Below are 16,850 nucleotides of genomic sequence, written 5' to 3'. Positions count from 1 at the left end.
ACTTTTCAGCCACATCCACACACATGGATAAAATCTCACCATCGGTAGCATCATCTTTGATCCTGAGGGGCAGTTATGTATGATACAGCTAACTCCAAATGTTGCAGGCTACTCTGATCACATCAAAGTGAGATTTTTGTGTGTGGATTCTTTTGGGGCTTTAAACTAGGATTGCATGTTTCTTCTCTTCTAAAGATAAACATCATACAGTATTTAAGGGGAAAAAGTAACCTTAGTGATGTTTGGTCTGTACTTTGTATAGTTCAGAAAGAGTCCAGTTAACTTTTACTTGCAACAGAACATTTGGACATAGTTTATGAAAGCAGATTTCCAAAACCAAACATATTCAGTTCAGTCATTTATTTGTAGTCATTTCTGGTAATTATGGCCTTTTTTGGGCATTAGTAATGCAACAGCGTGAAAAAGAAACTGGCAAGTGTAAAGATGAGGGGAGCTGTGACTCTCTTCTGAACAGCTCTCCACACCGCATGAATTGCCTTCGTTAAAAGTTTCAGCAAATAACCCTAATCCTGGATCTTTGGTTTGACTCGCAGTGGGAAAAGAATGCCCCATCACAGGCCCCCAGCTGATGTTGTCCTAATCAGTGCACCACATCAGTACAAAATAGTGGAAAAACAATTTTTAGAAATCCAGATATGCTCTGTGAGCATCTACTCCCTACTGCTGATATCAATTGTGAGGGGTTTTCAGACTGATTGTTGTGGGCAAGGAGCGTGTCTACCAACTCTGTTGTATTGTATTGTACTGTATATTGTAAATACCATAATTGTTATTATTGCTCTCCCAAGCACTCTGCGCTCAGTAAGCGCTCAATAAATGTGAACGATTAATTGATAGCATCCTGGCTTGTTTTCACCTTGGACAAGTCATTTAAAGCTATTTGGCTGTAAACTGAGGAAGTAATAATACCGATGACAGTAAAAGAAAGTAATTAAAGATTCAGGATTTTGTGCCAAGCACTGTGCTCAGGGCTGGGTAGATATAGTCATAATGGATTCAGACAGTCCCTGCCCCATGTCCGGTTTACAATCTAGGTTGATAGCCAATACTCCTATTGTGAACACTGCTAATGATTGCTGAAATTGCCAAACTGCAGTGAAATGACTAAAAGACCTGCATTGAAAGGAAGGACTCAGGAGCCAGGGGCCTGGGAAATCCACAGGATGAGTGATCATTCCCCCCAAAATTGAGGGTTGGCTAGATTAGTAACCTTCTTTGGAATATATAGTCAATTACCAGTTTATCCTCCCTGGTTGAAAAATCCTCCTCTTCTTCCTCTCTTCTTAATACTTTTGATATTTCACTGTTTCCTCTCTGCTCTCTGGAGGAGGAACCCAGAAGAGAGGGGGGAAAATGTTAAGTGGTCAGTGTTAAAGATACTTGATAGCCTTTTAAGGGACGGTTCATGGAGATACTTGTGGTTTATAAAGTTGGATTGTTTGTGGATTTCCATTTTCTGGACTAGTGCCGGCTTCCATTTTCACAGATAATTAGGAGTTGAATTCAGCACCTCCCAAGAGATGGTGTCATAGATGGTTGTATCAGTGATATACACTGGCAGGGAATGATGGAAAAACAACATCAGTAGATACTGTCTAGGGGAAAACAAAAATGAATGTAATATTGGAACTGAATGTCTCCTCAATTTGGAGATTGTAGCTCGATGTCCAAGAAAAGAGTAACCCGGTTTCCCTAAAACTGTTTAGGAAAATTGATATTTTATTTCAAATGTTTATAGTTTATTGTCTTTGGAGATAAATGTCAAATCCCCAAAAATGTAGTGACGAGAGATGACTCATTTTAGCTCATGTCAAAACAATGCGCTTTGGTAATTTTCCTGTCCCTTGAGAAGCTATTAAACACTAAACAAAATGCCTCGGAGTGAAACTGATTGAGTGTTTTAAATTAGGTACTTTTATGTGGCTATTTGCCAGGTCTTCATTTGGAAGGATTACTGCAAATCAAGACCTGTAATTTACACTGACAGTGATAATGCACAGTTTACATTGCTCACATCTTGGCTGTATGTGTTTTTAAGTTCAATAGTCAAACAAAACTCAGACTCTTAACATAAACAATTTGTGTAACTCTACCCTTGGCCAAGTGATTTTTCCTTTGTTAAACTTTAGGCTGGGTATGCCTAATGGTTGAGGTATGTTTTTTCTGATTTGCCTCTCGGATAGATTGAGATTCGGATGCTGAATAAAGAGCCTCAGATAGGCGTCATTTTACAAAGATGGCGTCTTTCATCCTTCTGGGGTTTTTTTCTCCTATTTGAGTCAGCTGGCATTAGAATCATATTATTTCTAACTTCTGCTGTTGCTCCCAAGTAGCACATCTCATGAGGATCAGTGGCCATGGTGCTGCCTCCCCCCAGTTCTGAGGGAAAGTTTCTTCAGTTAGTAGTACTGGAACACAGTCCGTCATTTGAAAGATGGTGTTTTCTGTATTCCTGGCTTCTTAGATCAACTGATTCAGAGCCATGAGCTGCAAGTAGGGAGTGACTGAAGACCTACTCATTCCTAGTGACCAGCGCACTTCCATTCACCCAGGATACCCTCCGGGAATGGGAGTTGTTCCCCGTAAGCTAAGTTTCAAAGAGGTCGAGTGAGTCATTTCTAAATTCTGATGCTTAAATTTAGAATTGTGGTGAAGCCTAAAGTAGCTCTGAGCATGTGCAGCATCTCACCACCGTGCCAGATTGTCTACCAATAGCCAGTTGGGCAGCAATGTGCTAATGGATGCCAAATCAGCCCAGCCCACACATGCTTCCACAGAGCCCTGAGGCCACAGGGGAGAGAGGGAAGTCCCAGAATCTGATGTTCCCTGGCCTTCTTGGATGGTGTGAGTTCAAAGGGGTCTAAGGAGACAGGAGAACCGTGAGATGATTTTAGTGGGCACGGTCTTTGATAGAATGCTTGGCACAAAGATAACATCTCTGAACAGAAACACATTTCCCTCTGGTAAAAACTAGCTTCCTCTTTCTTTCTTGTCAAGGCAGAAATAATGAAGTAGCCGCCATGAGAAACAGCATGGCCTAGAGATAGACCACAGGCCTGGGAATCAGAAGGACTTTGGTTCTAATCCTGGCTCCGTCTATTGTCTGATGTGTGACCTCTGGGACTCAGTTACCTCACCTGTAAAATGGGGATTAAGACTATGAGCCCTATGTGGGACTTGGACTGTGTCCAACCTGATAATCTTGTATCTACCCCATCACTTAGTATAGTGCCTGTCACATAAAGAGCCCAGGCTTTGGAGTCAGAGGTCAGGGGTTCAAATCCCAGCTCTGCCAATTGTCAGCTGTGTGACTTTGGGCAAGTCACTTAAATTATCTGTGCCTCAGTTACCTCATCTGTAAAATGGGGATCAACACTGTGAGCCCCATGTGGGACAACCTGATCACCTTGTAACCTCCCCAGCGCTTAGAACAGTGCTTTGCACATAGTAAGCACTTAATAAATGCCAATTAAAAAAAATACCATAAAACACACACGCACACTCACACTTGGTAATCCCTTGTGGATAGGAAGCAGCATAGCTCAGTGGACAGAGCCTGGGCCTGGGAATCAGAGGAACTCGGTTAAATCCCGGCTCTTCATTCATTCAGTCATATTTACTGTGTGCAGAGCACTATACTAAGCGCTTGGAAGGGTACAGAATAACCATAAACAGACATATTCCCTGCCTACAATGAGCTTACAGTCTAGAGGGGGAGACAGCCATTCATGTAAACAAATAAATTACAGATTTGAACATAAGTGCTGTGGGGCTGGGAGAGGAGGATGAATCGAGAGCAAGTCAGGGTGACACAGAGGGAGTGGGAGAAGAGGGCTTAGGGGAAGACGTCTTGGAGGAGATGTGCCTTCAGTAGGGCTTTGAAGTGGGTGAGAGTAATGGCCTGTCAGATTTGAGGAAGGAGAGTGTTCCAGGCCAGAAGCAGGGGGTTGGCAGCAAGATCGAGGTACAGTGAGACATTAGAGGCGCTAAGTGTGTGGGCTGTGTGGTAGTGAGAGAGGAGAGAGGTGAGGTGGGGGGTGCAAGATGGTTAAGTGCTTTGAAGCCAATAGTGAGGGGTTTTTGTTTGATGCAGAAGTGGATGGGCAACCACCTTGAGGAGTGGGGAAACATCCTGAACACTTCTGTAGGAAACAGATCCAGGCAGCAGAGTGATGTGTGAGCTGGAGTGGGGAGGGACAGGAAACTGGGAGGTTAGCGAGGAGGTTGATACCATAATCAAAGCTCTGCCACTTTCTTGCTATGATCTTGGGTGGGTCACTTAACTTCTCTGTGCCTTGATTTCCTTATCTGTAAAACGGGGATTCAGTGCTCATTCTCCTACCCACTTAGACTGGGAGCCCCTAAAGGGACAGGGACTGTGCCTGACCCGATTATCTTGTATCAACTGCAACACTTTGTATGGTACTTGGCACATAGTAAGTGCTTAGGAAATGCTACTACTATTATAATCATTGTTAGTATTATTACTGTTATTTTACTACACTCCTGCTTCCCAAATGTGAGGGAGAAGTGTACCTGCAAGGAATGACGATAAACCCAAGCTGACTGACTTAGGCGAGATGTTTTAACTCATCAGGAAATTGTGCATATTACGATAAGTATCTTGTTTTGACTAACAGATGCTCCTGTATTAGCATCTGTATTGGTACTGCCGTGTTTGGAATGTCCAGTTTTGAAGAGGACTACTGTGCTGTGCAGATGTAGGACAATGTTGTGAGGAGGGAGTATTTTAGCACCAAAGAAAACATTTTTGAATGCCACAATTATACCCGATTGTTTTGCAGTTACAATAGTAACAAGATTTATCCTAGTTTCTTTGGCTGTAGTTCTCAATTGTGGCACAAATTTTTCTCACAAGACACTAATTTTCGTAACAAAACTAAAGCGCTTGCCAAATTCATCTGAGGAAGTAGTTACCAGAGATAAAATAAAAACATGTAGTGCCCCAATTTGAAATATATTAGGAGATGGGTATCCGTTTCCATGGGACACTCCATCTGACCGTGCCATTTGTTCTCTTGAGAGCTCATTTCCCAGAATGGTAAAGATGTTTGATAATGATTCCTGGGATGGGCATAACCGCTTTCTCCAAGGAGCTCTAGGTATTTTGTACCTAGTTTATCGATTCCCTCGTTATTTCGGAAGGGAGCAGAAGGGTCAAGGGGCCATTATTTCAGCTTTGCAGATAGTAGAGCTAGAATAGCAGGGTTAGACCTAAGCTTCTATGTATTTCTTTGGCCATTTTGTTGTTCAGTCACACCTCCTTCAGAGGCAGTGGGGACAAGGAAGGAGAGCCTGTTTCAGCCTACTTTGTATTCCTAAACATCCTATGTTTCATCAGCTTTCCTCGTCCTCCTGAGGTAGATTGGTGGTCAAAAAGGACACTGATAAAGCCAAAAAATATTGTGATCTACCAAGATGCTTGATGGAATGCCGCTGTTTCTACCGATGTTTTGGTTTCTTCCGGCATGATTGACAACCAAGTGTGTTTTCTTTGATGGTTTCCACCCCTCTTTTACTCAGACCTAGGAAACTTTATTAACTTCTGAATATTTCTCAGTTTTGGTGATTTAAGTGGCATATTTTCAATTTAGATCACTTGTCAGCTCCTCAAGGCCAGGGAACGTGTTGTACTTCTGTAGATCCCCGAGCTCCTAGACCTGTGTTCTGTACTCGGTAAGTATTCAACAAAAACTTTTGTTGTGGAACTGAAGTCCGCCTCGGTCTATAGGCCAGGCTAAACTATTTCTGAGTCTCTCTGACTTCAGCTGATGAAGATAGTGGCCTCCTTTCCTTTCTTTTCCAAACCATGAGTCTGTCAGGCCCAAAACCCGTTAATCACCGTCGGCAAGAGCTGTCGTCATCTGCCTACTGCAATTAAAAACTTCAGTCCTCAGGACGAGTGTGTAAAGTGTTAATCAGGAAGCACTGGAATTGGTTAAAAATTTATAGCTTGAGTCCCCACAATCCTATAATGAACACTGAATGGTCAGATTTATAGAGCCCTGGGCGTTTTTAGTGTAGTGGTTTTCATTAAGTTTATTTATAATCTCTACTTAATTTGGCGAAAACTGAGTTAAATCCGGCCCGAAAATAAGTATGGATTTCAAAGGTTTGTGGAAAACTAAAGGGACGTACAAACTGAAATAACTTCATCCAGTGAGCGTGTTTACCTGAAAGTGTCATCAAACTACTCAGTTTTCTTGTTGTAGCACTGAACTGGGACAGACTGACTCAGGGTGCAGATTGATAGAATCCAAACAGATTCAGAATTCTGTTGGCGAGCCCAAACGTAACAAAAACACTCCTTCAGGATTTCAACAGTGAAATGGGCCTTAGTTCGCTAATAAATCTTCATATCGCTAGAGGTTTTCAAAGTAAACAAATATAATACACATCCGCAGTTGTCACGTGCTGGTTAGATGGCAGACTCTGACTACTGTATTTGGTTCACCTTCAAAAATGTTTTAAGAGAAATAACTTAAAATAACAACAGCTTGGAAAGCTTGTGCCATTCCCAGAAGAAAGCTCAGTCTTATAAACTCATGCCCTTTGCGTGGATAAGGAAAACTCTTTCTCAATGTCCAAATAAAAAAAAGAATTATTTTCTTTCTATTACACCTTTCATCCTAATGTGAACTCCAAATGTGACCTAAGCAATATGTGGCCCTCCGCATCAGACAAACCAAAAAAACTCACGGTAGGCTTCAGGGCTCTCTGACAGTTCACCCAACCTTACCGCTGTATTCTCTTCACTCCTTATTTCCCAACTCACTCTCCTTGTTCTTCCCCAAGCTAACCTATTACTGTTCCCTCACCCCTGAATCACCCATTTTGTGCCCTTGCTCCCACTGTTCTCATGGCTTGGAATTCCCCTCCCGCTTCAATCTTACAGACTCCAGTGTTTCCCCACATTCACAGCCTTCCTGAAATCCCAACCCTTCCAAAGAAGACTTTCCTAATATAGTTCCCAGACCCTCAGTTAAACCCATGAGCCATCTCTCTCGTCTGTGAACCTTTCCAAACCTATCCGCAGCACTTCGGCAAAGTATGCTTTCCCATTGTACATTGAATTCTTTTTGACTACTTTATTGGTGACCTTTTTCTTTGCTCCTCATTTGAAATGTAAGCTCCTTGTGGGCAGGATTTGGTACCCCCAAAGTGCTTACTACAGTGCATGGCACCTAGTGGGCAGTTGCTAAGTACTATTTCCTATGTTATTAGTCATAATACTCTAGTAGTGGAAATGTTCTACCAATTTTGCTGATGGAGCATTCTAAAGAATCCAGTGACCCACTTCAGGCCACTTGCATATTTGAGACTAGGAATTGTAGTCACTACTATACACTTACCGTTATGTGTCCAGCGCTGTTCTAAGTGCTGAGGCAGATACAAGTTAATCAGGTGGGACAAAGTGTCTGATTCATATGGGACTTAGAAGCAGCAGCAGCATGGCTCAGTGGGTAGAGCACGGGTGTGAAACTCAGAAGAATCTGGGTTCTAGTTCCGGCTCTGCCACTTGTCTGCTGTGTGACACTGGGCAAGAAATTTAACTTCTCTATGCCTCAGTTACCTCATCTGTAAAGCGGGGATTAAAACTCTGATTCCCATGTGGGACAGGGAATTTGTCCAACCTCATTTCCCTGTATCTACCCCTGCTCTTAGTACAGTTCCTGGCACATAGTAAACACTTAACAAATACCATAAAAATAAAGTGTGAGGGAGAACGGGCGTTTTCCCTTAAAAAAATCAACTGGTAGACACAAACTGATGGGGATGGGGAGGGAGGACAGACAGCCAACCTGATAGTTTATTTTAAATCAGTAAGTCGACGCTCCTATTTTGGTTTTGTTTTTTCATTATTATTATTGGGAGAGCCTGGCTCTCTCTCACTTTGTGATCTTTTCTTGCCTAAATAGCCATTTAAGGTTAAGGTGAAAATGATTCATTTACACAGTGCCTGACCTTGGATTTGAGATGGAGCAAGGTTTCATATTTTTCGTCTAATTTCACAAGCCCCATCCTATCCCATCCTTTTTTGTTGTTGTTGTTGTTCTGCAGAATGCAACACTTCCAGTTAATGTCCCATCTGGGAAGAGGAGTTCATCAAGATCTTGACTCTATGTGGTGTTTTCCTCCCCTTGAATGTTCCCTTGTTATTTATTGTCTCCCAAGTTCCCTTTCTGGATCAGGCCACTGTTTACAGGCTGCGTTTCCTTTCTTCAACCCAGTCTTTTTTTCCTTTATGTCTCACAGCATCTCCAGCCATATGCTCTCTTTCCTTCTCCCCCCACCACCCCAGCTTTTGGCCCTTTCCCTCCAGAAAGGCCCTTTTACTTATCACCACTGAGCAGAGCTCCCTTAGTGATGCCTTGGTGGTATCTTCTGGACCCTAGCAGACCCTTCCCAGGTCTCTGGAGAAAATGAGGGCCTTTTGAGTCTCACTTAGGAAAATGGGGAGGCAAGCACTTTTCCTTCATCCCCTGTCCTTGGCTCTGTGCTTGAGAAGGAATGTTCCCAATTTCTCATGTCCCCAGGCTGGCCTGTCATGAATAAGGCAGCCACCTCACTAAGAGGCTAATGTGGCATCTGCTCTGAAATAATTAATCGTGTAATAAGCTTAGGAGCACATTGTCAGCTTTCTTTTCCAATCCTCTGACCCTGCATATTTTTCTTGAACTATTTTGCATCCAACTATTTTGCATTACTCCATAATGTAATTAGGGTTAGCCAGGGCATTATTGATCCACAGAGACAACTCCAGTAAGGCTCTGGGTAAAATCTAAACTATTTTCTTAGTTGGATGCAAAATAGTACATTGTGGAGTAATTAATTGCTCCTCCCCTGAAATTCCTAATGTTCCCCAATGGAAGTAGGTTCGAGTTTGTCTTGACAACAAAACTCACAGCTTTACTGAATGCAAGAGAAAGCTTGCTAAGGTCCTTATTTCAGTCACTTTTTTTTTGTATGGTGTTTGTGAAGTGCCAAGCACTGTATTAAGTGCTGGGGTAGATTCAAGATAATCCAGTTGACACAGTTTGCATACTACATAGGGCTCACGGTCTTAATCCCCATTTTACCAATGAGGTAATTGAGGCAAAGAGAAGTCCTTCTGACTCTCAGGCCCGTGCTCTTTCTGCTATGCCACGCTATTTCTGAGCCACTTGGCTCAGTCTGATAGTAGATCACACTATCACACTTGTCAGTACTCTTCTGGGTACAGCCAGTTACCACTGTGTGCAAACACGGGAGAGATGGAGCCTGGACAATGGCATTTTGGGATTTAAACCTGTGTACCTTGGCCTAGCTGGGACTGAGGGAGTGAGGCTGAAAAGCCTGAGTAGTGATCATGTTACCTAAGTAGAAACTCTGACTAGCAAGTTGCAATTGGCTTTTAGTGAGTAAATGATGCATTACCATGATGGTTTTAAAGCTGCACTGAAAGGTGGGAGCTTTCAGTTGTCAATCTGAGTTTGGAGCTTTTTTATTGTTTATCTGCAGTCTTCATTTTGGTAAGCCTGCACAAATCAGGATGCTCACTCACTTGAAACTTTTCCGGCTTCCTCGGAGCTGATTGGATTTCTGAGATCCACAGCACTTACACTGCACTCCCTTTGCAGTCCAGTTGAAGAAAGGTTGGACGTTTGGGTTTGACCTGTTTTAGGTATAACTCATGGTCACCTCAGACTGGGGATGAGGGATTGTGTTCCCTCTTACATATTCATCAGCACCTTCTATTCAGGTGGCAGTGTAGGATAGTGGAAAGAGCATAGAACGGAAACTCAGGATACCCAAGTTTTATTTCCAGCTCTGCCACTGCCAGCCATTGTGTGTCCTGGCGCAAGTCACTTAACCTTTCTCTGAGCCATGTTTTCCTCTTATAAAACGGGGATGAGATGCCTGGCTTCCTTACATCTGAGATTGTGTGCCCCGTGATGAAAGTAAATAGCTTATAAATTCTTCTTATTAAGTGGCCCGTGGGAGAGGCTACTTTCTTTTGACTTTGAAGATGAAAGCTTTGAAGCTTGTGGAAGTTAAGTATTGACAGCAGGCACATCGAAACATAGTAAATAGTAGCCATGCCAAAAGCTGATCCCTTGCCACTTCCCCAGAGCACCTCGCTGTTGATCCAGAGGAAGAGCCTCTTGGGACAGAAGGAGAATTCTTACTCTACAGATTTATTTATTCTATATCTCTCTCCTGGGACTGCCGACAAGGGACCCATTTTGGGCTCCTCAACCCTCAGAGACTGACTGGGAATGGAAATTTATTTCACATAGGCCTCATGTAATTCAGAGAGGAGACATTTAATTTAGTCTCCTCTAATGTAGCAGGATTGAATAAGAACCCTTCAAGTCCTATGGGTTTGATTGCTCCACTCCTCTACATTCTGTTTCCTTGCTTGCTTATCTGAACCACCTTGTTCTGTGCCTAGAGTTGTCACTCCCTCCAAAGTGTTGGTCTTCTACAGAAGGCAGAATTCAAATAAATGTAATTTTTAATTTCCAGGTCCTTCCAGCTGGGTTGCTGCATCTGTCAACAAGGTGATTTTGAAATCTTAAACTTTAAACCATAAGGTTTCATTCATGTAATATGTCGTGGGAAATGGAAGTTTTCCTTTATTAAAAGAAATTTCACCATTTACTCCAAGTAGTAGTAGCTAATTGTTGGCCTGTGCTACTTGTTCTCATGCCTACCTTTACAGTGGTCTGTTTTTGTGAGATCCGTGAGCATAATTTCAACCTTGAAAATAGTTTACTTTTTACTGTCACATGAAAAATGATCTTGGTCAGTTTCTCCCAGAAAGAAGAAGAAGAAGAAGAAGAAGAAAAAAAAAGCTGGCCTCAACCCATGACAGTGAAAAGGCCCACAACCTTTCCTTGAATAGCATCTTCCTCTGGAAAATCAGAGTAATGCTTCTTTCCATTTCCTTCCTTCCCAGAAATAGATATGGAGAGAATTTTTGTCCTTCCAGAATAAAATTTAGTTCCCATTTGACCAAGTAACAGTGTGACGGGGTCACACACTGTATAGAATGGACTAGCTCATCATCACCACCCTCACCCTCTTCGGTTACAATTTACCATCAGGTAAATGGGCTCCCTACCAAATATGCATGAGCACTTATGAAGATTTTGCTCCAGCTGTCTAATAAGAGTTTCTGCTGCTAATACATTTCTTTTTGTTGCTCACCGGATCAGACATCTAAATTCAACTTGAATAGCAGCGAGGCTTGAATTCAGAGGAAAGGCCCAACATTAGTTTCCAGCCAAGATCAAAGAGCCTGCTCCTGCAAATTTTAACCGTATTAGTGTCTCACTGTGTGTGCAGTCATCTTGATTAATGCATTGAGACTCCTGGAAGTGCCAGTGTTTTTTTTCTTGTGGTTAGTTCCTCATTCACTCAATATTGGTAGCAACAGGAGTTCATTGTTTAGAACTGGGAAAGAGGGTCTGATGAGTTTTGGCATGAGTCGAAGATGCCTGCCTTTGAACGCAATCGTCTTATGCTGGATAACTGAGAAATGTCAAACTTCTGTGCCTGCCTGTGCCAATTGCCTGCCACAAGACCAGGATAGAAGAGATGTGGGTTGGCAGTAAGTGTTCAGCAGAAAAGAACGGCGTATCTCTTGGCTTCTACATAAGTCCTGTGGCACTGAAATAAAGGAAAGACTATGATAACTGTCTGAGGGAGATATTTCTTTTCTCCAGAAAACAACCTTACTGACCATGGACCAACAGAGGCCAACTCAATACCCTTAGAAAAAAATCTTCCATCCACACCATTAAGAAGGAGAACAAAGTTGCCGTTGACATCACCAGGTTGTACTTGTTCACGTGATTCAGTGACAGTCTTGGACTTTACATGACATCCAAGTTCAGTTGTACTGTCTGACATCACTGGAGTCTAGTGGCGGGCAAATTAATCCTAATTCCTTTTCTTTTCGCTCGGGGATGCACGTACCACATTCTATCCTTTCCACTTGTTGGAAAGTCATGCCAGATTTTTGTCATAGCTTCCCAAAGCTGTTGTGCCACTGTCTTTCTGTAGATGACTGCTTTTGAAAGAGCAGACATTGGCACTGTCCAAGGATACCATGTGGTTCTTTGTCTTCCACCTTTCACCAGGAACAATACTGTATGGCCTAGTGACTTCTGGCCTCACCTATCCAGCTTTCATGAATTTTTCAGTGAACTAGATGGCCACCATAGCTTCTTGTTACTATCGCTAAAGAGTTTCTGGTGCTACACAGTGGAAACTATGGGATGATGTATTATGTCCACAGGGATACTTTCGCAGCATACTGAATCATCAAGAAAGGTGGGTCGAGAGGTTGGGTCAAGCAGGCCAGCAGTCAGAGTGAGTAACACTTAACAATAAGTGTATATATTAAATGCTTATTATGTGTCGAGCCCTGTTCTAAGCGCTAGGGAAGGTACAAGATAATCAGGACAGACACAGTCCCGGTACCACCCAGTGTTCACAATCTAAATAGGAAGGAGAAAAGGTGTTCAGTCCTCATTTTACAGATGTGATAACTAAGACACAGAGAGGTTAAGCTACTTGCCTAAGGGCGCACGGCGTGCACGTGGCGAAGCCGGGATTAGAACTGAGATCCTCCGACTCCCAGGCCTGTTCTTGTTTCCACTAGGCCACACTTCTCCTCCAGGCATTACACCTAGCATTACCATCATTTTAAAAAGAAAGAACTTGAGGTATAGGAGAATATTGTTTAAAGGTTCGGAATAGAGCCTCGACCTCCGATTTGATGTGTTTAGTCAACTACTGTTTCCTGTTGAAACATACTTTTGAAACAGTTTGGCCCTTTCGGTTCTTCTCAACTTTGCGCTTTGAGTTTTGAATGGATTCAAGCCCTATATAGCAAGGCCAATGCTCTAAACAGGCCAGTTTTCTTTGGGCTCTACTGAACTGCCTTTGGGGCTGTGAAGGTTCACGGTGATGTTACAAAAATGGCATTAGGAAAGCACCGATTTCAACAGATTCCTGGGGTTTCCAACTGGAAGTTGGGACCATGTGCTCCATGAGTTTCTTTAAAACAAATGAAGCCATTCTGTCTTCCACAGGGAAAGAAAAGTGATTCCCGAGGTAGGTAGAATAGTTTAGTGGAAATTCCAAAATCAGGCTGTTATTGATTGAGTGCTTAGTGTGTACAGAGCACTGTACTAAGCACTTGGGAGGGTACAATACAACAGCTTTGGTGGACAGTTTCCTGCCCAGTGAGCTTAGCTCAGCTTTGACATGGCCGGGTACAGGGCTTGAACCTAAAATTGTGGTACAGTTCAGTCTGAGGAAATGACAGCAACAGGAGAAAATGTGATGCTTCCTTTTTGTACATGGGTGCTGGGGAGATCCAAGGCATAGCTTCACTTGATTTACCTTTCTCTTTGCTGTCGCTGTTAGTCCGACTTTAATTAGAACCCTGTGTGAGTGGAGTTAAGGAATGAGTTTTTCTTCCATCGAGATTTCCATCCTCCCTTATCCGTTGTGGGCTTTCTTTAGCCATAAGGTTGCAGTTGAAGAAGAATGGTAAGATTGGTCCTCAGCATAGTAACGATTTTCCCCACCTCCCTAGAAAAATACCTTTAACTCCTTCGTGGGAATGCTATCTGGCTAATTGATGTTATTGTATTTGAACATATAATTTGCAGAGAAGCCAGAGCTTTAGGAAATAACTGGATCAGTAGCAGAGTTTTGATTGGTAAAACGATCTCTAGCTGTAGTACAAAATAACAACTGAAAAACAGTTTAACTGTGTGGTGCGTAATCTGGAAGGGAAATAATTCAGTAATAATTATTACATTTGTAGTATTCTACAAATGGCTATTTTGCCTCCCAAATTTTCAAACATGTGATATTTCTGCTGATGAAGGAATGTTTTCTATTATGGCATCTTTGTAGCCACATTTGATGGATACTTTCCAAGGTTTAAAGTATGTTGAAGTAGTTTGTTATGACATGAAATACGATGAATATATAGTTGTGCTCATTCAGATCAAATAATGCAGGACCTAGACCGGAAAAACTGAGCTAGAAGTAACTCGGGTTAAGAAAATTAAAGCAAACACAAGCTGCACATCAGGAGCTGGTTGGGTGTCTACGTTTCTTGTGTTTGTCCTCCCTTCAGTGAGTTAAAGGAACTAGGGAGTAGAGTAGAAAAACCTTGACCAGGTATGATGCTATTTCAGAAGGATAATTTATCTCTTGGGATTAAAACATCGTCAGAAATCTCAAGTATTCAAATCAGTGCTAGGAAAAAGAAAAGAAAAAACTCTAAAAAGAGTGAGTGTGTGTGCATGCATATGTACATTTCCCACACAGAGTTGGGTGTGTGGGGGTGACAGTTTGGGAAATAAATTGTGTTTTGGGCATTCTGTGATATAAATGGATATATTAATCCTAAACCGTAGCCCAGTTGTTCTCTAAGAAGAGATATCCTATGGCACTGTCAGCACTTGACAAAAACCTCACTTACCCTCTAAGAAGAGAGGATGTACGTAGTAAATTGAGCTTCCTCAATTTACCAAACCAAAACCAAAACGCATCAGAGCCTCATTTGGGTTCTTAGTACAGTTGTGTGTGGCACCTTTTTCCTTTCTTCCCTATGAAGCTGCCTTCATGCTCCTCTCCTTTGGCTTCCTCAGTATTCACTCCTACCAACCTCTGAAGGAGTGCACTGAACAAACACCATTCTCCAGAGAGTAGCCAGAGCATAAATTCTCATCGATCCAAAGCAAAGCAGGTTAAGTCCCAAACTGATAACAAGCCTGGAGATTTGGGTGCCTATCTGGGGCTCTCTCAGCACACTGAGGATTGGGCATTTTAGAAGAGGAGCCCTTCACTAAAAGGCATTTGGGAAGCGTTCATTCCCTTTAGGCTGCCTTGGGAGGAAATGGATGATCATGTTTTCTAGATGTCTAATTCAGTGATCCTACAGACTAGGGTTAATCTCCCTCCGTCATTCCGTCATTAAAGAAGATTTTCTTCTTTAACCGAGGTTCATCGTCCACACGAGGAAAACCAAGAAGGGGTGCATCACTATATCATTTTTGACCCCATAATTAAGCCAAGAGCTGTGTGGAAACCTTTCGATTTGTGCAGTTTGACAAGCTTTTGGTTTCGTGACATCTGTTGAAAGTTAAATTGTACTATATAATAGAAGACCGTTTTTCACCCACCAGCATGAGGTAATTCATCTCTGTGCATCACTTCCCAGAGCCTGTCGTTATATCTCAGGATACGAGCACTGGGCTGATCCCATTGGTTTGTTGGATAGAGTTACAGGGCTGAAGTCATGTTTGTGGTGGGTCCCCTTTTTGCAGCAACGAAACACTGAATACCCGGGAAAAAGGTCAAATGTACAGGGATCTGGCATACATTTCACAACTTGCAAGACATAGTCTGGGGTGTATGTAATATGTATAGCTCACTGCCAGAAAACCAAAAGGAAATGATTGCATTTGAGTACAATGCATTCTGCAACAATGGTTTAGTGTGCATGAAATTAAAAACTGCTGGTTATCCGCATAGGATAAATAAGTAGACAGTGTTTATGTTTTCTTAAAGTGTCCTACCAACCCAGACATGCTTTGTGGAATATCTTAAAAGCTGAGGCTTTTAAGAACGATAACAAATGGCAAACCTTATAGCAGCTTTTGGAGAAAATTAGATTCTCTATTGGAATATACAGTTCCTTGCTCTCCTACAGTACCTTCAGTCTCATTCCATGGAAACACAGTGTTCTACCACCATGGCTTCTGTGCCTTATCAATCAATCAGTCGTATTTATTGAATGCTAACTGCATGCAGAGCACTACACTAAACACATGGGAGAGTACACTGTAGCATTTGGAACATGAGTTCTCTGCCCATATGGCCTGTCTTGGTTTCGCAGAAATTGGATGACTGCACAGGGACAGATTTTACCCGTTTTCTTGACCGAAAGTTATTTGTAAACACCTGTGGAACAGGAGCAAGTTGAAGGACTTCATATCATATCATCAATCATATTTATTGAGTGCTTACTGTGTGCAGAGCACTGTACTAAGCACTTGGGAAGTACAAGTTGGCAACATATAGAGACAGTCCCTACCCAATAGTGGGCTCACAGTCTAAAAGTGGTTTGGGTGACTCGTAGATCTTTCTAGCATCATCCATGTTCATATATACGATCTTATCTCAATAGTCGTCTTAGAGTACAAAAGACAAATATGTATATGTGCAACACACACATATGCATGCGTACCTGCACACATATATTTATATTCATGTAAAAACATTTTTGGAGTGAACAGTATGCCTGAAACATTGTGCTTCCCTGCTAGATTGTAGTCTACTTGAGGGCAGGATTTGTGTCTTGTAACTCTACTGCACTCTCCCAATACCTAATACCATATTCAGCACATAGTAGACATTCAGAATTGATTGATAAGGGGATGGATTTTGTTTAAGGATGGTTCTAGTTTCTCTATTATAATAATAATAATGGCATTTATAAAGCACTTACTATGTGCAAAGCACTGTTCTAATGAAAACTTCAACTAACAAAGGACTATCAAAGAACTTAAAAGATCATCAAGAGAACCAAGATGGAACTCTTTCGTGAGCATGTAGAAGATTTTGGAGGCATTGCTCAGACCCAGCCCTACCTTTTCATTCAGTGACAACATAAGTGCAAAGGTCACATATATGGTCCAGCCAAAAGACAAGCACATCCTGTATCCTTCATTTATTCTCCATCCCACACTTTCCTGATGATGAGGGGAGAACCTGGTTGGTCCAATGTGAAA

The 16,850-nt window shown here is 42.2% G+C and overlaps 1 protein-coding gene across 2 annotated transcripts in view; it reads left to right on the top strand.

Annotated features, from left to right (window-relative positions):
• Window positions 1-16,850, top strand: part of CMSS1 (cms1 ribosomal small subunit homolog) — a 263,733-nt gene that overhangs the window by 70,354 nt on the left and 176,529 nt on the right. The window lies entirely within an intron of this gene.

The sequence above is a fragment of the Tachyglossus aculeatus genome, chromosome 24 (assembly GCF_015852505.1).
Source record: "Tachyglossus aculeatus isolate mTacAcu1 chromosome 24, mTacAcu1.pri, whole genome shotgun sequence".
Lineage (NCBI taxonomy): Eukaryota > Metazoa > Chordata > Mammalia > Monotremata > Tachyglossidae > Tachyglossus > Tachyglossus aculeatus.
This window is presented reverse-complemented; position numbering and strand designations above follow the sequence as displayed.